Source organism: Myotis yumanensis, unplaced genomic scaffold, assembly GCF_028538775.1.
Source record: "Myotis yumanensis isolate MYYU_CA2020_CCGP unplaced genomic scaffold, mMyoYum1.0.hap1 SCAF_1, whole genome shotgun sequence".
NCBI lineage: Eukaryota > Metazoa > Chordata > Mammalia > Chiroptera > Vespertilionidae > Myotis > Myotis yumanensis.
The window spans coordinates 140,618,682-140,639,760 of NW_027223752.1; the positions used below are offsets into that span (position 1 = coordinate 140,618,682).

General features: G+C 42.3%; 2 long non-coding RNA genes across 2 annotated transcripts; both read right to left on the minus strand.

Moving 5' to 3' along the window:
• Positions 1-1,818: 1,818 nt before the first annotated feature.
• Positions 1,819-5,795, minus strand: LOC139021760 (uncharacterized). The gene is made up of 3 exons (XR_011473545.1): positions 4,288-5,795; positions 3,380-3,532; positions 1,819-2,529 (listed from the first exon to the last, which is right to left on the minus strand). It is a non-coding gene; the product is annotated as an uncharacterized lncRNA (long non-coding RNA).
• A 5,329-nt stretch (positions 5,796-11,124) lies between these two features.
• On the minus strand, positions 11,125-12,175 carry LOC139021766 (uncharacterized). The gene is made up of 3 exons (XR_011473548.1): positions 12,050-12,175; positions 11,526-11,709; positions 11,125-11,230 (listed from the first exon to the last, which is right to left on the minus strand). It is a non-coding gene; the product is annotated as an uncharacterized lncRNA (long non-coding RNA).
• Positions 12,176-21,079: the final 8,904 nt, after the last annotated feature.

The following is a 21,079-nucleotide window of genomic DNA, read 5'->3' on the forward strand; positions in this document are numbered from 1 at the left end:
AGGCTGGCAGTTGTTGATTGAAGCTCCCAACCACTCCTTTTTTTTATTTTATTCTTGGCCAGCTTTAGCTCTGGCTCTAGCTCTGAGAGCAGGTATCTGGTTTGTTTCGGTTATATAACCGAAACAATGTATAACTTCAGCTCTGAGATCCCGGCCTATATTTGTTAGAATGTTTCAAACTGCCAGCTCAGAGGCCAGCAAGTGAGGCGGGGAACGTTGGAGTCTGCAGTCCCTGGAGCAAGCAAGCCTCATGTTCGCTTCCAGCTGCCTGGCTGCCGGCCGCCATCTTGGCTGACAGTTAATTTGCGTAAGGATACGCTGATTAGCCAATGGGAAGGGTAGCGGTCGTACGCCAATTACCATGTTTCTCTTTTATTAGTGTAGATTCTCTGCCCAGTCACTCCTGCAAAGACAACTTGATACAGTGCAAGAAACATGGTCCTGAGAACAGATAGATTAATATGAATCCTGCTTCTAATACTTTCTTCATCTATGAAACAGGAATAAAATTTGTTAAGAAGGTAGTTGTCTGTATTCAATTATTAATTATATATATATACATATATACATACATTAGAACAATAAATACTGACTTCTTCCCACTTTCTTAACAACTTTGTCATAGCATAAAATACAACTATTTTTTTTCTAACAATTATATAGAGAAATTGTTTTTCTAGTATGTTTTCAAAAAGAATGTACTGCCAAGAGACTAATTGGCACGTTATCTAACAAGATGTATTTCCTTACTGTTTTCTGTGAAGCCTGCATTATTTCAGGTGGAAAAGCAAGGCCCACAATGGGAATAGAGGAGATAAAAATGTAATGGTTTCGAGAGCTGTTATTACTTTGCTCCTTTCTCTAGTAATTTATCTGAACATGGAGAACTGTTTGAGTTCTAAATCCCACAAACCAGATCCAGCAAGACCAGGGAAAGGAAATCACACACACACACACACACACACACACACACACACACACACACACACGTGCGCGCACACACATGCACACACACACACACCAGACACATACACACACACTCAAACTCCACAAAAGCCCTTATTCTTCTTCATAGTCTTTATTTTTCATTGCTATAGTTGTCAGTACTGACAAACCAAAATCCAGAGGAAAATCATCTGTAAGGTTTTTCACTTCATCCTTGCTAGTTAGGTACTAGCTTAGATACACAATGGCATCAGTTAGCATCATTCTCATTTGATCCAATAGTGATAAAAATAACTGACATGTAATTACACAACAGTTCCATTGTACTCCCATTACTGTATTGATTCACCATGTAAGATAAAAACAAACCAACTTTGTTATTTACTTAAAATTGCTAAAATTTACCTTATCAGTTTTCAAAGTCACTTATGTAAACATTATACTACACAAGCACAACTTCGCAGCTGGAATGCACCAGAGGCCAACACCCCTTATATTACAGAGTTAACTTAATTCTGCAAATCAAGACTATCAGCGTTGCATTTCCATCTAAGGTAATGACTGCGGAGTGAAAATATAGTACAAGTCCCAAAGGAATTTGTTCTATGTTTAGTCATTTAGGGAATTCATAATGACTAAAATTAACTATATTTCAGAAGATGGCAAAAGTATGTTTGAATAATAAGATAATATCAATAATAAATGATAACATAGGCCTTCAAGTTTCAAAGAACTTCATGAATGTTTAAAATGCTTATTAATTTATTTCAGGCTGATCAGCTTTTCTTCCTTATTACTCTGTGTTTTTTTTTTTCACAAAGAATAGGGAAATAAGGATGTCAGAGAAAGACGAATATCACATGATCTCACTTATATATGGAATCTAAGGAACAAAAGAAACTGACAAGAAAAATAGGACCACAGACATGGAAGCATGAAACAGACTGACAATCTCAGAAGGAAGGCGGGGAGGAGGGTGGGCAGAGATAATCAGAGAATTTATATGTATATATGCATAACCCATGAACACAGACAATAGACAGGTGAAGGTCTGGTGTCAGGTAGGAGCTGTGTGGAGAGGGCAAAGGGGGTAAAATGGAGGACATTTATAATACTCTCAACAATAAAATATTTTTTTTAAAAAAAAGAGAAAAACCTTCATGTGATCTGCTCAATATCACCTAAGTCAATCACTAGTCATTGATTTATTAACATTTATTATTCATTCATTCATTAACAGATTTATTTATAGGTCACAGAATCACATTTTTAAAAAGAGAAATTGAAAGAAAGCATTCAGGTGTTTTTTTTTTTCTTAATAACTGGAAGGCATCAAATAATAAATGAAAGAAGAGAGGCAATATATATTTTGGGGGGAAACCACATTAGGAGCTAAAAATCATTCTGGTTAGGAAAGAATGTCAGGAATCTGCATGTCATATCTTTTTTTATTCATTTCATTTTAGGACTAAATCCTCAAATAGGGTGGGAAAAGAATGCAAGAGCATTATTTGTATGTCCTTGTAGAATTCACAGTTTTAAAATCCAAAAGCTTCAGATGGTAGTTTCATTATATGACTTGTGCTATAAGATAAAAACAAACCAACGTTATTTTTGAAAAACAGATTTTTATTATTACCAAAATAGAAAGAGACTCAATAAACACACATCAGAAATGCCTAGCATATTGAAAGCCAAACCCAATTCTAAGAGCCTCTCCTCTACACATTCTTTCTCTTTTTTAGCAATATAAGGGAAATTAAGAAATGTATAAAAAATAAAATTTAAAAACCACAAGAGAGAACTGTGGCTAACATTATGATGTTTCTGGTCTTTGCACTAATTATATTTTACCAAAATCATAATCTTCTTGCATATATATTTTATATCCTGACTTTCTTCACCTAACATTTTATGATTACCAGTTCTGAATTTCATTCAATATATCAAAGAGGTATACAGATTTTATTATCTTGATTTTTTTCTGAATTTTAGAAATAATACATGCTAACTTTGATGGGTAAAACAAATTATCTATAATAATAAAAGTGTAATAAGACCAAACAGCCGAATGACCTTCCGGACGTCATTCCTGATGAAGCTGTGGTGGCGGGGCTGAGGCAGAGGTGGTTAGGGGCATTCAGGCAATCAGGCAGAGGGGTTAGTGGTGATCAGGCAGGCAGGTGAGTGGGTAGGGGTAATCAGGCAGGCAGGCAGAGGTGTTAGGGGCAATCTGCAAGCAGGCAAGTGGTTAGGGGCAATCAGGCAGGCAGACAGGTAAGTGGTTAGGGGCAGTCAGGCAGGCAGGCAGAGTGGTTAGGGGCGATCAGGCAGGCAGAGGCAGTTAGGGGTGATCAAGCAGGCAGGCGAGTGGTTAGGGGCAATCAGACAGGCAGGCGAGTAGTTAGGGGCATCAGGCAGGCAGGAGACTTACATGACATTCCAAGTCCAGGTTTATATTTTACTTAGGTACCCGTCTACAGAATTATCACAAGGCCATCAGGGACATTTTTGGCATGAGCTCAGAGTTGCACATATCTGTACACATATGTCTGTGTCTGGATTTTAACATTAAAAATATATATGCCTGCAATGCAAAATAAAACATAATTTAAGCACAGTACAAAATACATTTTGTTTAAATTGTCTCAAGACTAGTTTATTTGAATACATGCAAGAATGGAGGGTCATCTTAAAAGTGATAAAAGTTAATAGTTTTTTAACTTCATGTGATCATGATTTTTTTCTTTTAATTGATCTTTATTGTTGAAAGTATTACAGATGTCCCCTTTTTTTTTTCTCCATTGACACCCTCTAACCCAGCCGTGGGCAAACTACGGCCCGTGGGCTGGATCCGACCCGTTTGAAATGAATAAAACTAAAAAAAAAAAAAAAAAAAGACCGTACCCTTTTATGTAATGATGTTTACTTTGAATTTATATTAGTTCACACAAACACTCCATCCATGCTTTTGTTCTGGCCCTCCGGTCCAGTTTAAGAACCCATTGTGGCCCTCGAGTCAAAAAGTTTGCCCACCCCTGCAACCTGTCCCCACCCTCCACCCCAGGCCTCCACCACCCTATTGTCTGTGTCCAAGGGTTATGCATATATGCATGCACGTTCTTTGGTTCATCTCTTCCCACCCACCCACCCTGCTTCCCTCTGAGATTCCACAGTCTGTTCCACACTTCTTTGTCTCTGGATCTATTTTTGAACATGATTTTAAAAAATATTTTAGTTCCTAAAACAGTAACATAACTTACTTTCAAGTGATGTCAGTCTCTTTTTAAAAAGCTGCCTATGAGGAAAAGACTAAATATCAGCACCTTAAAAAACACTCACTCTCATTTAAAGCTTTCCTCTGTGATCAGCATGAGCACTCCGGAGTCCCAGCACCAGGAGTCCCAGCACCAGCGACTCTGGGCGATGGTCTGTGAAGGCAGAGCATTCCCAAAGTGATCGCTCCCCTTTTACCTCAGTAGGAGTTGACTGTGCAATTTTTGACTAAAAGTACCAAACATCAGACGCCAATACCAAAGTAAAATACAACAGTATAATGCAATGTTTCCAAAGGAAGATTCCAGAAAGAGTTCTATAACATTTATAACCGTTTACCCAGTGGAAGGTAAAAAGATGAAGGTTTTTGGAGAAAGTTGCCAGCATGCCTCTCCTCAGAAGATCTATGGGGCCCTTTGCCACTCGCCTCAAGCACAGGTTAAGTGCTTCAAAGAACCACCCAGGAAGTTTGTTTCCTCATTACCCTCTGAGGTTTTTGTTTTTTTATTTTTCAATTACAGTTGACTTTCTTTCTTCCTTTTTTTAATCTATTTTATTGATTTTTTACAGAGAGGAAGGGAAAGGGATAGAGAGTTAGAAACATCGATGAGAGAGAAACATCGATCAGCTGCCTCCTGCACACCCCCTACTGGGGATGTGCCCGCAACCTGTACATGTCCTTGACGGGAATCCAACCCGGGACCTTTCAGTCCACAGGCTGACACTCTATGCACTGAGCCAAACTGGTTAGGACTACAGTTGACTTTCAACACTATTTTATATTAGTTTCAGGTGTATAGCATGGTTGTTAGACAATTATATAATTTTTGAAGTGACACCCCCATGATAATCCTAGTACCCACCTGACACCATAATAGTTATTACAATATTATTGACTGTATTCCCTATGCTGTACTTTACATCTCCATCACTCTTTTGAGACTACCCATTTGTACTTCTTACTCCCTTTTTTATCCAGCCCCCCAAAACTCCTTTCACCTGGCAACCCTCATGTTGTTCTTTGTATCTATGAGTCTGTGTTTTTGGTTCATTTACGTTGTTCTTAAGATTCCACATACAAGTGAAATCATATGGTATTTGTCTTTTCTCTGTCTGGCTTATTTCACTAACATAATACCCTCTCTAGAGGGTACCCTCTGAGTTTTATAATGTAAAGTACATCCCTTGGACCAGATCTAAGCTACACAAGAGAGAGCTAGCTGTCTTGGGCTCTGTTCAAGAATCACCACTGGAAAGAAGATATCAGAGCACACAGAAGCAAGGAGTGTACTTCTGAAAAACTCCTACCTTCTGTGGAAGCCAAAATAAAAATGCACTTCTGTGTGTCAAGGGAGCGTTGGAAGAGAAATCCCAAGAATGAGAAGTCTCTCAAGAAGCACCTGCTAGAAAACGGGCCAGTTTTAAATGCAAGCTGAAACCAGAGGTGTAAACCAACACTCAATCATCAATAGCACCTGCCCAGAAAGAACTTTTTCTCCCCCACCTCTTCTGTTGATGAGCTCTAACCTGTAGTTAGCAAGATGAGGAAGGAGGATGGAGAGAGGGAGAGAGGGGAGGGGAGGGAAGGGGAGGGGAGGGGAGAGAAGGGGAAGAGAGGGGAGGGGAGGGTTGGGGAGGGGAGGGGAGGGGGAAATCCAGTATTCCCATTTTCTGTGGCTCCTTGCCTCCAGCACTCAAGCTAGGAGAGAGAAGACATGTAACTTTAACACAAGATTGAAATTTTGATTATTACATGACTTGCAGATTATAAATCACGTGATTAATGTTCTCAATTAGAAGTGATCAGAGAATTGACTTTAATGACCAGAAAAGTCATGGGAACTCCTTGAATTTTCATTTTCAAAATGATCAGATCCTTTTACCAGCTGCCCTCTTCTTTTATTCTTCCTTGCCCTTGACTTCCAGGCTTCTGTCCTCCTCTTCGTGCTAGAGTTTAATAACAAACACCCACATCATTGAGTACTTTCTCTGTGCTAGGCACTCGCCTATGTATTTCATGCACATTTCTCTTCATCTTCATGCAGCCCTGAAATATGACCACCCCATTTCAGATATGAGGACACTGAGCCTTCTCCATGGCTGCACCATAGGAAGCAGAGGATCTGGGAATTTACCCACTTAACTTGACTCCACAGTCATCCTTCCACCAAAGGATGAGTGAAGTGTAGTCTTTTAGTTCAAAGGATAAAAAATGTCAGGCTTACTTTCTTTAATTAAACATATGTGGGTCTCCCTTATTTCATGAGAAAGTGGAAACATTCCATTGATGGAGAATTAATAGAAAAGTCAACACAACTATTTTTTTGTAATCATACAAGCTGCTGACACACGTTTTCTAAACTCCTGGGTGATGTCACTGTGTCAACAATCACAAAGCCTCTCCAATCCAGACATAAAACAACAGCAACATCTAAAATTTGTAATGTTTGACCTTTAGACACTGCATTTTCATATTTTAATCCAATTTTATTCTCACAGGGATCCTCTGGGTGTGCATCATTCGTGCTGTGTTTTTTATGAGGAAACTAAGATTAAAAGCTTTAAAAACCTGTGTTTTACTTAACATCACAAACTAATACATGACAGAGCCAGAACTAAAAGGGGCAGATGTCAAAGGGAAGTTGAAAAATTAACCCATTTTTGCATCAACTTCTAAACCTCTCTTCACCATCAATATTTATATTAACCATGCTTGACCCTCATGCTTCGCATTTTTCCATGCTCAAAGTGCCGCGCAAATCCTCTAACATATATTGAAGCCCTCACTTCATCCCAATGAGATAATTCACGGAGAGTAACAACACACGTGGTTTTCAGATGTAGAGACTGCAGTTTCAAGGGGCCAACAAGTTCTCCTAGTCAATGCAATACAATAATCTTATAGAGTTTTAAAAACCTGAGTTGAATTTATTCTTTAATATGAAAAGACATGTCTTTTCTCACGAGAGAGATTATTCTAGAATTTCAGAGCTGTGCAAACAGATTTTCCGTAACCTCGTCATCTGGATTGCCCTTCTCTGAGAAAGCAAAGGTTCATGCAAGCAATTAGTTCTGCTGATGATGTTCCAGGATTTCTCTTTGTTCTTTTTTGGAATTCTAAGATGTAAAATATTTTTTCTCTCTATTCTTCTTTTCCTTATAAGCAAAAACTCATCAGCATGCCCACTCTCCAACCTCTGTATTTTTCATACCCTCCCTGGCCACAAGCACTAACAGTTCATTAGCACAATGGTTCTCAGACTTTAGCATTCCTCAGAATCATCTGGAATCGTCTTGTTAAAACGCAGATTGCTATCTCCCCCCCCCCCCCCCCCCCCCCCCGCCCTGTTTTTCTGATTCAGTCCGTCTGGAGTGGGGAAGGATAGCTGGCATTTCTAACAAATGTCCAGGGGATGCTGCTGCCGAGCTGGTCTGGGGACCACACTTTGGGAACCACGGGACTAAGTACTTCCCCCACATGTTCCCTGGCCCCACAGAAAAGCTTCCAGCAGCTAAGGTTCATGAGCACAACCCGTGCTCAGTGCCTTGGCCGCACACTAAGGCTTCTATCTGGAGGGGAAAGAATGGTTGGCCTGACTCACGGTCTTTTCAAGCTTTGCCAGCCACAAAATTAAAAACAGAAAAGGGCTGCAGTGAAAGCAACATGGAAACAGCCACAGCGACACTGTCTACATGGTGAGCCTTACAGCGTGACTTCTGGAGTCAGGACAAGAGATAGCAGGATGATTCAGGCGCCCCTACGCGGAGCGCACTAGGAGCTGGCACCACAGGCCTCACAGGAAGCGACCCCAGGAGCCAGTCGGATGCTTGGCTCCCAGTTTTCTTTAACTGTCGACAGTACGTTCTTCCACTGACTTCTCCAAACACACATCGACCTAAAACGCTTTGGATGAACTAACTTCTTCCGCAACTTCTCTACTATTTTTTTAAGCCAATAAGCAAATACCGTTGGAGCATCAGGCAGGTAGAGAGAAAATCTGGAGAGGCACGCTGGCAAAGGAGTTTCCTTCCAGCTCCTTTATTTTTATAACCATCGCCTCTAGACAACTCTCAAAGGAGACTTGAATCCCATTTTTCATCTCTTTGAAACAAGTAAGTCATTTTAATGTAGTGGCACAAAGTACTTCAGTAGTCTAGTTTATCAGAAGTGTGACTAGTATTTTAAATAACACAGATTAAATAACAAAATGAAACTGACAAGAAATATTATTATAAGACACAGCATTTCTGCTTAGAAAATAAGCTACTAACTCTACCTGTATTTAATTTAGCAATATTTTGCAGAAACTACTGACCTTTTATTCTGATCACCATGAGTCCATTAAATTTCAAGATATGGGCCAGCCAGTGAATAATATGCTACTAAGTAATAAACCCATACCATCCAATGCACTTTTTCTGCCCTCGTCCAAAGAAAAAGAAGAGAGATGCATAATGGTAAGGTCCCTGAATGCACCAGTTTTTGAAGGAAGGAAGCCACTCTGTAGGAGCATGAGTCACCAGAACTACTTCCTTAGTGATAAAAGTTGCCTAAGTAACCTAGATGCCTGGGCAGTCTGCTGGGTTTCAAACCACTAGTCATTTCCGTTACTTAATTGCTAACTGCTCTTCCCCACTGCAGCTTGGGGCCTGTGTTTTATGTAGTAACCCAGCAACTAGTTGTTATGTGATATTTTATCAAGGACAACAGAACAGGAAATTCTACATTTCCATGGATTTCAGAGTAAAAGTCGGTGTTATTTCATTCTAACTTTAAGGGGGGATAATTATGTTACTCACACTAGGTCTCCCTGCGGTAGAATGATTATGTAAGGCTTGGAGACAAAATGATTTAACAGAGAAGGGAGAAGTAGGCCAGATGCCCTCTGAGCCAAAGGAAGGTGCTGGATTCATTAGCACCCAGCAGAGAACCAGGCACACACTAGGACTCCAAATACATTGACTGAAGGGGGGTCACTAATTCTCTGCAGAATAATCCAATCTGTTAAGTAATTGTGCCGCTACCCAGTTAGGATTTCATCAGGCTGTTTAACACTTTCATGCATTCTTTTATCCTTGAATCTACAAAGAACTGTCATATTTGTTACTCTTGCCCTTATACACATGTGAAGTACTCCCCCCCCTTTAATCCTTACCAAAGATGTGTTCCTATTGATTTAAGACAGAGAGAAGAGAGAGGAGAGAGAGAGAGAGAGAGAGAGAGAGAGAGATCGACTAGCTGCCTTCTGTAGGCACCCTGACCGGGGATGGAACCCACAACCTGCATATGTGCCCTCACCAGGAATCGAACCTGCAGGATGACACTCCAACTGAGCCACATTGGCTTGGGCACATGTGAAGTACTTTAAAGTATTTTAAATAGAATTGGTGTTGATGAGCATTACTTAGAAATAATCTTAAATGTATTGACAATAAGATTAGTATGGTGAAAGAAATTTTAAAAGCTGGATAGCAAGCTCATATGTGTTATCAGTAATGTTCCTTTAGCTTTGCCTTGAGAATCTTGGTTTTCCAGTAATTCACTGGACTTCTCATTTCACACAACTCTCTCATTATTCTTGAACGGTACAATATTAGTACCCCGCATGTTAATAAATCTCCCTAAAATTCAAACTAATGGAGATTAAGTATGAGGTAGAGGTAGAGTTAGGGTTATGTGTTCCAAACATGTGGGCAGTTTATTTCTTTTCCACTAGCAAATGTGGTTAAGGGTTTTTATTCACTTAATTGTATGCAGGAGTCATATGTCATATATATCAAATCATTCTGGTGGTTGAGTCAGAATTAAGAAATGAGATCTCCATAGAAAACCCCTAAAACTGTCCAGAAATGTCTTGATGATTCATTAAGGACATCATATTCTCTGAATTCAAAGGAGTCCTATTGCAACAGAACAGGAGAAAAACAAGTCCAAAGAGTGAAACTGACACTCTGATAAGAATGCCAAAGAGACCTGAGGATGTCACCAACAGCGGTACAACACCATGGCATGTGAGGTGCCACAGCACAGTGAAGTTAGAGTGTAGAGTCTAGAACCAAAAGTCCTGGGTTCAAATCACAGGTCTGCCACTTCCTGGCTGTGTGAGCCTAAGTGAGTTACTTACTTTCTCTGAAATAACATACTGTTACTTACTTTCTTCATATGTCTAATAGGGCTGTTGTGAGGATTAAATAAGTTAGTGCATGCTAAATAAGTTAACACGTGGCATACAGCAGGGGCTCAGTATATGCCAGCGATCATTATGATTACCATTAGCTTTCCTACCTGGGCCAGACTCCGATTCTAGTAATGACATCACAGCATGCCTAGTTATCATGGACATGAAACTAACGCAGTGTTAGCAAAAGAAAAACCCTGACCTAGACATGCAAGGATCTCTGCACTGGATCGTCCTCACACATGCCTTAACTACTAAAGTTCTAGCCATGGCAGAGAGATAAATTACAATATTGTATCAGAATAATGTTTCATAATTTATGCTATGAAAAAAATGTATTGAGTCTACATTAAATTCAAGTTCCCTGATATTTTTTGCAGTTATTCCACATTTCCATGCATCACTTTAGAGAGCATATTTCAGTACTTAGCTAATTAGAAATACAAAACCTCACACAATAGTTTAGACACCACTGCAATAGAATTATGAAGAGGGCTGTCAATCCCTTTATTCTGCTGCAGTTTACTCAGAATGGTGTTTCGTTACGTATTTCTTCTGATTTTAATACATCTTGATTATATTTTGCCTTGCATAGTTTCACCATTATGCCATCTTATATAATTGTCACAATAGTACCTGGGATCCACAAGGACAAGCACACCAATACAGGAGACTTACATGACATTCCAAGTCCATATTCACATCTTACTTAGGCACCCACCTCCAGAACTATCCCAAGGCCATCGGGGATGTTTTAGGCATGAGCTCAGAGTTGCATTGCTCTGTACACATATGTCTGTGTCTGAATTTTCACATTTAAAAAGTTATGCCTGCAATGCAAAAGCAAAGATAATTTAAACACAATACATAATATATTTTATTTAACTTGTCTCAAGTCTAGTATACGTGAATACAGGCGGGAATCCAGGATTAGCTTACAACTGATAAAAGCTAACACTTTTTTTAAAACCTTATGTGAACATCATTTGAAAACACATTTTAGCTCCCAAAGCCATAACATAAATTAGTCCCAAGTGATATATCAGTTGCTTTAAAAAAAAAAAAAAAAAAAGCTTCCTACAAGGAAGAGATTAACTATCCATATCTAAAAAGCCACTCACGCACATTTAAAGCTCTTCTCTGCAATTAGCACAGGTTTTCTGTCCTCCACACGACATCACGTAGTGTCACTCTGATTTATGTGTTTATTGTTTTTCTCATACTTGGTCTTTGGATTTTCACTTCTAACCTCTTCAGTGATCTCTGTCAGCATACATGGAGACCGAAGTTTGATGGGGTATATTTTAAACTGCGAATTTATCGAACATATTTAAAAGTAAATTAAATATTCAAGATTCTAATGAATGTCATTTCACTGGCTAAATGAATGTGGTATACCAGAACTAAAGCGCCCCCAAAGTGTTGGGAAGATCGGCCCATTCATTACTCATCTTTTAGATAAGTGAGACAGACTTCTTTCATTTTTCCCAAATACACAGGAAAGAGATTTGGGCTATACAGATAACGATATTTCCTTTCTAACTTCACAGGTTGTCATAAATACAAACCAGAAATTATTTTTTTTAATTTGCTCAGTTCTTTAAAAGAAACCTGTGCTATTAAACCGTTATTATCACTAGACCCATTACCCAAATATCTCCTGAAGAAAACTGCCACCTCTTGGGAACCAGATGATGACATCAAATAGGCAGAGCAAATTTCCAGGATGCCGAAGCACTGGGCAAAATGTCTCCAGTAACAGGACCTTCCTCTTTATCCTAAAAAATGGCAAAAACATTAAAGGTCAAGGGTCAGGTACCTGCATGCTTTTCTGTGGTAGTCTCACTAAACTGTGATGGTATTGGTTAGGTCTCTTTCAAATAAGGTCCAGTTTTTATAACTGGTTTGTGTTTGTTTGGTTCAGGTGAACCAACATTGAAAATGGAGCTTCATGTCTTGGGCTAAAATTGACTTGAATTTTTTTTTTTTGGCACTAGGTTTCCCCTCTATATGTTAATTAACATCTTTTGTTCCTTCTACATACTTTCTACCTTCTTTTTCCTTAATCATAAACTGTGCATTAGACTTTGAAGAAATTATAAACTACACATAGTTCAATGGGAAATTCTAATCTTTTTTCCCAAGAAAAAGATTCAAAGAGATTTCTAGGAGTTTGTCTTTAAGCTTCTTTTTCTCTGAACTTTAAAAAACTGTTTTAGGAGAAACCAAGATGGCGGCATAGGTTAACGCGGGAGTTTGCTGCCTCGAACAACCACTTCAAAAATACAACTAAAAGACGGAACGGACATCATCCAGAACCACAGGAAGGCTGGCTGAATGGAAGTTCTACAACTAGGAGGAACCGAGAATCAGAGGAGGCACAGTGCTGAAGTAAAATACTAAGGTGCGGAGTGCGCGCGGTGAGGGCTGGTGGCTGAGGGCGCGTTTGCTGCCTCGAACAACCACTTCAAAAATACAACTAAAAGACGGAACGGACATCATCCAGAACCACAGGAAGGCTGGCTGAATGGAAGTTCTACAACTAGGAGGAACCGAGAATCAGAGGAGGCACAGTGCTGAAGTAAAATACTAAGGTGCGGAGTGCGCGCGGTGAGGGCTGGTGGCTGAGGGCGCGGTTGTCTGTTTCAATCCGGAGGGAGCCTCAGACTCAGAGCTCCAGATCCGGGCGAGTCTCTAGGGACCCAGACTCAAACGGGAGAAGCAGGACTGTCTGGCTACGGTCCCTCCGAGGTTTGCAGCTGTTGCTGGGACAGAGAGGCAGACAGGGGACGGACTGAGAGCAGCCATAACTGCTCCCTCCTCCACCCTGTTGATCCCGTGGGACCCACCCCGCCCAAGCCCTGCACAGAGCCATTTGCCGGATAGCCTCAGGCAAAGGCTAGATTAGCACAGCCAGTCGGCCTGGAGGTCAAATCCCTCTAGTATTAACTATAACAATCAAGGCTTAACTACAACAAGACTACGCACAAAGACCACTAGGGGGTGTACCAAGAAAGCGTAAGAAATGCGGAGACAAAGAAACAGGACAAAACTATCAAGGGAGGATATTGAGTTCAGAACCACACTTTTGAGGTCTCTCAAGAGGCTTCTAGAGTCTGTCGATAAACTTGATGACATGTACAGGAAATCTAATGAGACCCTCGATGGTGTGATAAAGGACCAACTAGAAATTAAGCATACACTGACTGAAATAAAGAATATTATACAGACTCCCAACAGCAAACCAGAGGAGCGCAAGAATCAAGTCAAAGATTTGAAATGCGAAGAAGCGAGAAACACCCAACCGGAAAAGCAAAATGAAAAAAGAACCCAAAAATACGAAGATAGTGTAAGGAGCCTCTGGGACAGCTTCAAACGTACCAACATCAGAATTATAGGGGTACCAGAAGATGAGAGAGAGCAAGATATTGAAAACCTATTTGAAGAAATAATGACAGAAAACTTCCCCCACCTGGTGAAAGAAATAGACTTCCAAGTCCAGGAAGCGCAGAGAACCCCAAACAAAAGGAATCCAAAGAGGACCACACCAAGACACATCATAATTAAAATGCCAAGAGCAAAAGACAAAGAGAGAATCTTAAAAGCAGCAAGAGAAAAACAGTCAGTTACCTACAAGGGAGTACCCATACGACTGTCAGCTGATTTCTCAACAGAAACTTTGCAGGCCAGAAGGGAGTGGCAAGAAATATTCAAAGTGATGAATGCCAAGAACCTACAACCAAGATTACTTTATCCAGCAAAGCTATCATTCAGAATTGAAGGTCAGATAAAGAGCTTCACAGATAAGGAAAAGCTAAAGGAGTTCATCACCACCAAACCAGTATTATATGAAATGCTGAAAGGTATCCTTTAAGAAGAGGAAGAAGAAGAAAAAGGTAAAGATACAAATTATGAACAACAAATATGCATCTATCAACAAATGAATCTAAGAATCAAGTGAATAAATAATCTGATGTACAGAATGAACTGGTGATTATAATAGAATCAGGGACATAGAAAGGGAATGGACTGACTATTCTTGGGGGGGAAAGGGGTGTGGGAGATGCGGGAAGAGACTGGACAAAAATCGTGCACCTATGGATGAACACAGTGGGTGGGGAGTGAGGGCGGAGGATGGGACGGGAACTGGGAGGAGGGGAGTTATGGGGGGGAAAAAAGAGGAACAAATGTAATCTGAACAATAAAGATTTAATAAAAAAAAATAAAAATAAAAATAAATTAAAAATAAAAATAAAATAAAATAAAATAAAAATAAATAAAAAAATAAAAAACTGTTTTAGAGGAAATGGACGTTCCTGATTTATCATTACCTGTGGAGACCAGACCAACACACTCACACCAGGTAAGGAACAATATAAGGCAATCGACATTCATTTATGTCAACAGACTAGAACTGCTGTAAAGGGTAAAACTGCATTATTCAGCTTTTACCCATCTTTCCCATAAAGTTAGACTTTATATAGACTAGAGAAGGGAAAACACTTCCAGGTAAAGGGATGTCAATGAATTATCTTTCACTTCAAATTAATTTCCCACCGACATTATTTTTTGTGTCTAATGCGTCCATTCGCTCAGAGCCCTGTGACTTGCCTGTCCTCTCTAACCTCACAGCCTTCATCATCATTGTATCCCCCAAGGTCACCTCCTTTTTACCATTCACCTGATCTACTGCCAACAGCCATCTAATTGGCCTCCCCCGCTCCTCCTCCAGCATGCCAGCACCATCGTCCTCAAACGCAGCTACAAGCATGCCTTTCTCCTGGTCACAAAGGCAGTGAATTCCCACTGCCCACCACATGAATTATACACTCCTCTCTCTGGCATTTTGTCCTCCAATGCATGGTCCCATGTTAGCGTTCAATGCCCTCTCTCCCCTACCGCTGCTCCATCGTCCAGCCACCCTGGGATTCTTGCTACTGCCGGAATGTGCCCGGAACTCTGTCATCATCTATGCAATCTTTGTGTATACTGCCTCACCTGTCTTAAACATCCTTTCTCTACCATGGTAAGCTGTAAAAATCATACCCATGCCCCCAAATACCACCTCTTCAAACTGTATTTTCTAATCTCCCTCAAATGGACACGATCATGTCTCCATCAAAACCCTCCCATATTTCCCTCATGTCTCCATCAGGTCTCTCACTCACCATGTCCTGCTGGGTATGACAGCACTGCCGGTGGTTCCTAATCCTTTCACAAGCGTAGGAGCTCCCCAGAGGCATGCAAAGTGTATATACAGAGAAGCATGGCAGGTAGTGCAGAAAATGGGAAACACCTACCTGTTGAATGGAATGTGAGGAAGGACCTGAGGCGGGGAAAATGTGGTGTATTCGTGGAGCAGAGAAGCGTAGGGCCCCCCCTGAAATTGCTGTCTGGTGGGCAGCAGTGGCAATAAGGATGGACGTGATACCTAGCACGGCTTTCAAAGGCCACAGTTGAGCTGTGCTCTTCAGCCTCCAGCTGCAGCAAAGTCTCTGGTTCCTTCATCATCTTTATTACAAATTGTAGCTACTTTGTTCTTTTACTTGAGTATTGTCTCTCTGAGCCACACATGCGCACACATTCCGAGAGTGCACGCATTAAGCCTGCCTTGTTGACCTTTCCCAGTGTCTAGCAGAGTGTCTGGCATGTGTCAATATTCAATAAATGTGTTTTGAGTAAGTTAATAAGATTTGTGGATCATAATAGCCTGTAAAGATGAAATGAAGTCACATGCAAAGTAACTAGCACAACGCTTGAACATAATAAGCACTAGAAAATATTAGTTGCCTCCCTCCTTCCTTCCCTCTTTTCTTCCCTCCCTCCCTTCCTCTCTGACTACTCCTGCATCAGTCCATATATTAAAAACAATGTATCAGGTTTCTCCCTAGGCACTGAAAATAGGATAGTGAACAAAAGAGAGAAAAAACCCTGCCCTCGTGGAGGTTAATGAGGGAATGACTGGTTCACTTTGGATCTTCAGGGGATCTTACGAATGCAATTATTAAGAAAAGGGGATTGCGGTTTGGCTCAGTGGATAGAGTGTCAGCCTGTGAACTGAAGGGTCCCGGGTTTGATTCTGGTGCCCGGGTTTCGGGCTTGGTCCCCAGTAGGGACGTGCAGGAGGCAGTCAATCAATGATTCTCTCTCACCATTGATGCTTCTAACTCTCTCTCCCTCTCCCTTCCTCTCCGAAATCAATAAATATATCTTTTTTTTTTTTTTTTAAGAAAAGGGGGTTGTGGCTTGAAGACAGACACACTGGTAGGGGTAAGGAGAGCATAGAGGAGGGGAAGCCAGTTACAGTGTTGCAGAATGAGGTGTAAAGGCTTGGATAAGTGACAGCAACACAACAGGAAGCAATGGGGTAGGACACTCATTGGTCTAAGATCCCCAAGTAAGGAAGTGGCAATGATGGTGAAAGTTTCCAATCTTGTTAGTTTGCTGTGCTGCCCTGAATAGACAGGGAAGTTGGGAGGGGAAATAGCTGTGGTTGGTGGGTTTTAGGGTGTGGGATGAGCTACAGCCAATTTTGGATACGCTGCCTCTGAAGAAAGGGAAAGGAATCTCAGTGAGAATGTTTAACTCTCAAAGTAAGGATTTAGGGTGCAGGTGAAAACCAAACTCCCTTCTTATCACTGTTACATCATCTGAATAACGTACACATGGTATTCTAAGGACCTGCTGAGCTCCTCTAGGAATCTGCTCCTTTACAACAGAATCTGCGAGTTCTCCTGTCTTTTCAGTTCCTGGAACACGGTAGGGCCCTGAATAATATTTATGAACTGAGTTGGTTGACAGTAAGTAAAATGTTATCATTGGGCCAAAGAGACAAGTATGTTTGGAGTCAGAAAGGCCTCAATACAAATTCTTGCCTCTTCCTTCCCTCTCCTACTAGTTATACGACCATGAGCAAATTGATAGCCTGCATCTCAGACTTCTCACCTGCAAAATGAATGATCAAATCTATCTTGCAGTATGCTATGAGAGCAATTAAGTTAAGTTCCAGTAGGCACAAGAATCAAAGCATTTACCATAGTACTGATTATTATGTTTATTACCAGGGCCTTTTAGGTTTTGCCCTGCCTTTCACCTCCTCATTGAACCCATCTTCTCTTTCGTTACATTCCATCCAGGCGGTCCTGCCGGAAGCTGTCCTTTTGGGGTGGCCACCGGCCAGCCAGCTCTCCTAAAGCCGCCACTAAGCTCCTCTCCACATGGGTGGCTGGTCCGTCAGCTCAAATCACCCAATTCAACCGACATCACCCGAGCTTGCAAATTCCAAAATCACTGTTAGTGCTTTAGATTTGGTCATGTTTACACCTGGCTTACAAACGGTATCACTGTCCTTATTTATATACAACTTGCATCGCGCAGTGTTTGAAGCAGCTTCCCAGTCCAGAATTTAAGAACACTCCTGAGATAGCTTTTCACAGCAAATCAAAAACTAAATACACCGAGAAAGCTGTACCTACATACTGTTTACTCCCAAAAGGTAAGTAAGAACCTGTGTTGCAGATACAGCAGGATTAGTTATGATACTCAAGGATGTTAGTTCAGAGAGAGTGATTTCCCTCAGTGGTGACTATCACCCATTGGCTCCGGCACTGTGCTAGGCACTGTATAATTTACCTTGGGAGGGAATTAAATTTTTTCAAAAGACTCATACATTCTACATAAATGAGTAAAAGAGCTTTTGTAACCTTCGTTCTTCTATGCTCTACAGTCGACCCCAAGCTATGGCAATGTCTAATAGCAAAGGCACATGGAACATTGCATATCTGTGTGTGTCTGCATGCACACGTATGTGCTATATGGCAAGTGCTAGGGAATGAATGTTTGTGTCCCTCTTCTCCTTCCAAATTCATAGGTTGGAGACCTAATCTCCAGTGTGATGGTATTTGGAGGTGGGGCCTTTGGGAGGTACATAGGTTTAGATGTGGATGGTAGAGCCCCCCTGATGGGATAAATGTCCTTATAAGAAAAGGGAGAAAACAGAGCTTGCTCTCTCTTCCATGTGAAGGCGGCCGCCTGCCAACCAGGAAGCAGGTCCTCATCAGACAGCAAAGCTGCCTTGCACCTTGATCTTGAACTTCCTGCCTCCAGAACTGTGAAAAATAAGTGTCTGTTGTTTAAGTCACCCAGTCTGTGGTATTTTGTTACAGCAGCCTGAGCTACAACAGCAAGTGAGCATAGCACAGTCCTGAGGACACAGAGTGGGCACAGTTTCGAAAAGAGAAGGAATCCCTGGGATGATGAGGCGGGCCGGAGTCATCCCCGAGGAAGTCACCACAGCCCTGAGGAATTTGCTGTGGTCACCAGCAGAGCACACTGCCACACCGCACCACAGCCTTGCCCTCATTTTCCATAGTGAGTCAGTCAGCAAGCGTCCCGATAGCATTGCCCTGGGATCGGCATTTTAGGTGGGAGGAAGGTCTTCCCCCAGATTGAGATGGCTTTTCTCATCCTGAGGGTTCCAGGCACTTCACAATGGTGACATTTGCTGGGCTTGAATAAAGGGCTCTCAGAGAGCAAGATGATAACAGGGAGCACAGCTAGTTTGCCAGGGCACAGAGCCCAAGGAATGCTCCTTGGGAGGGACCCACAGCCTCCAGTGACTGAGAGAATTAAAAAAAAAACAAACCCACAGCAGGAGAGCTGTGCAGCAAAGGGTCCTGCAGCTCGACCTTGATGTGCCATCAGCCAGAACTAACTGAAATGAGGTAAACAAAATATTGCCTCAAAGAGGTTTGTACAAAGAAGCTAGAATAAACCCTCCTTTTGATTCTAAACTACTTTTCTTAAATGCCAGGTAACCTTCAGTACCCCCCCCTCCAAAAAAACGGAGGAAAGAATTTTACTCCCCCACCCCATCTGTTCACTATAGTATCAAGATGTTTCCATCTCCACAGAGGTTTTGGAGTTCATCCCTTCGGTACTCCTCAAGTCCTCTAAACATTATTAAAAAAACACCGTGTGATTTTTTAATTACTACTTAAATAACAAAGTCTGGCTTGCCTTTCCTGTTTTCATCTCCCTTTAAAGGTAAGCATTCGGTTCTCCATGTTACTAACACCGCAATAACAGCCGTTGAGCGACTCACCTAGGAAGGTATTGGTGGCGGGTCGATGGAATCTGAACACTGCCTTGGTGCCCTGGACCAAAAGTTTGTTGCTTTGCAGTTTTATCTGCATGAATTCTGAAAAACAGGCCAGAATGACCTGTGGTATTTTCCAGTGGAGTCACCGGAATCCTGCAGTGTGCATTGCTGAACTGCAATGAACACATAAATCTATTACCAGAAAACATTCTGGCATTTGAGCTTTATAATTGCCATTTATGAATCAAATTGGAGTTTTAAAGCAACACTTAATTATCTCCATAATTGGCGCAGGTTATACCTTTAATGACTCCCACTGGAGTGTGCGTGCACACACACACACACACACACACACACGCACGAACACAAAACAGTGATCACTTAATTTGATTTTGAAACTGGATTTTGAGTTTCCTCTTTCACCCAGAACTTTCAGATGGTGTTCAAAGTCGGGTGTGGTTCCACTGGGTGTGTGTGTGCGGGGGGGGGGGGGGGGGGGGGGCGGGGGTGAGGGGAGGATGAAAAGAGGCCGGAAGGAAGGATGGGAGGGAACTTGGCAAGAAAAACCCTTTAGGGACGCCTATGGAAGGTCTGCAGAAATTTCTTGCTAAGGAGAAATCCGCACGTTGGAGTAAAAACGGGCTTTGGCGAGTTCTTGAGAACTTCGAGGCGCTCTAGTCTCCCCTACAGGCGAAACGCACACAAGAAATCTGAGGCCCAGCTTAAAGTTGGGTAAAACTTTGGGACAAACTGCGCGCGGGCCCCGGGGAGCTCTGAGTCAGTCCCGTCTAACGGTTCACAAAAACCGCTAGGAGCCCGCAATCTCGGCGGGCAAAGGGCGCGGTGACTCACAGCCAGTGACTCAGCGACCCCACCCCATGCCCCTGAGCTGTCTTCGGCCGCCGCCCAGCAGCTCCAGAGGTCCAAAGCCGAACCTCGCCTGCTAGGTCTCTGAACAGCAACCCCAAAACCAGAGGGTGAAAAAGATGCGGGCCCAAGCTATACCCCTTTCGAATCGCACGGTGCACAGGGCTGCGCGGGGCCGAGCTCTGAGTGCGTCCTGGGCGTGCGCCCACCACCTCGCGCTCCAATCTCAGGCGCTCTTTGTTTCTTCTCAGCGCCTTCCTATACGCTGGAACCTTCCTCCCCTCTTCCTGCTCCTTTGCTCGGGGTCTCCCCACCCACTCGCCCGCTCCCAGTCCTCGACCGCTGCCCGCTGGCCGCGTGCCCCTCCCACCCGCGCGCCTCCTCCCACGCCTATTTGGCGCGGTGCTCAGGACCCCTTTGATCCGGTTCTGGGTGCGTTCCCCCACCACTGGACGCCGCCGCCTTTTTCAGGACCCAGGGGTGAGCGGGCCATCATTAGGAAAGCCCCCAAAAGTCCTAATCCAGCCAAGAAGTAACGGGACTGTGCTTAGTTCCGAGGAGCAGAGCTAACAAGAGGGGGAAGGCTCCAGGGAACCCCCGCCCCAACCCCCTGCCCACCCTTCCCGCTACTTGCCAGGTCCCCATTGGCTGGGACGGTAGTGGGAGGGAAGGTAACAGGTTATAAAAACTGCGCCCTGGGCGGGGTCCGACC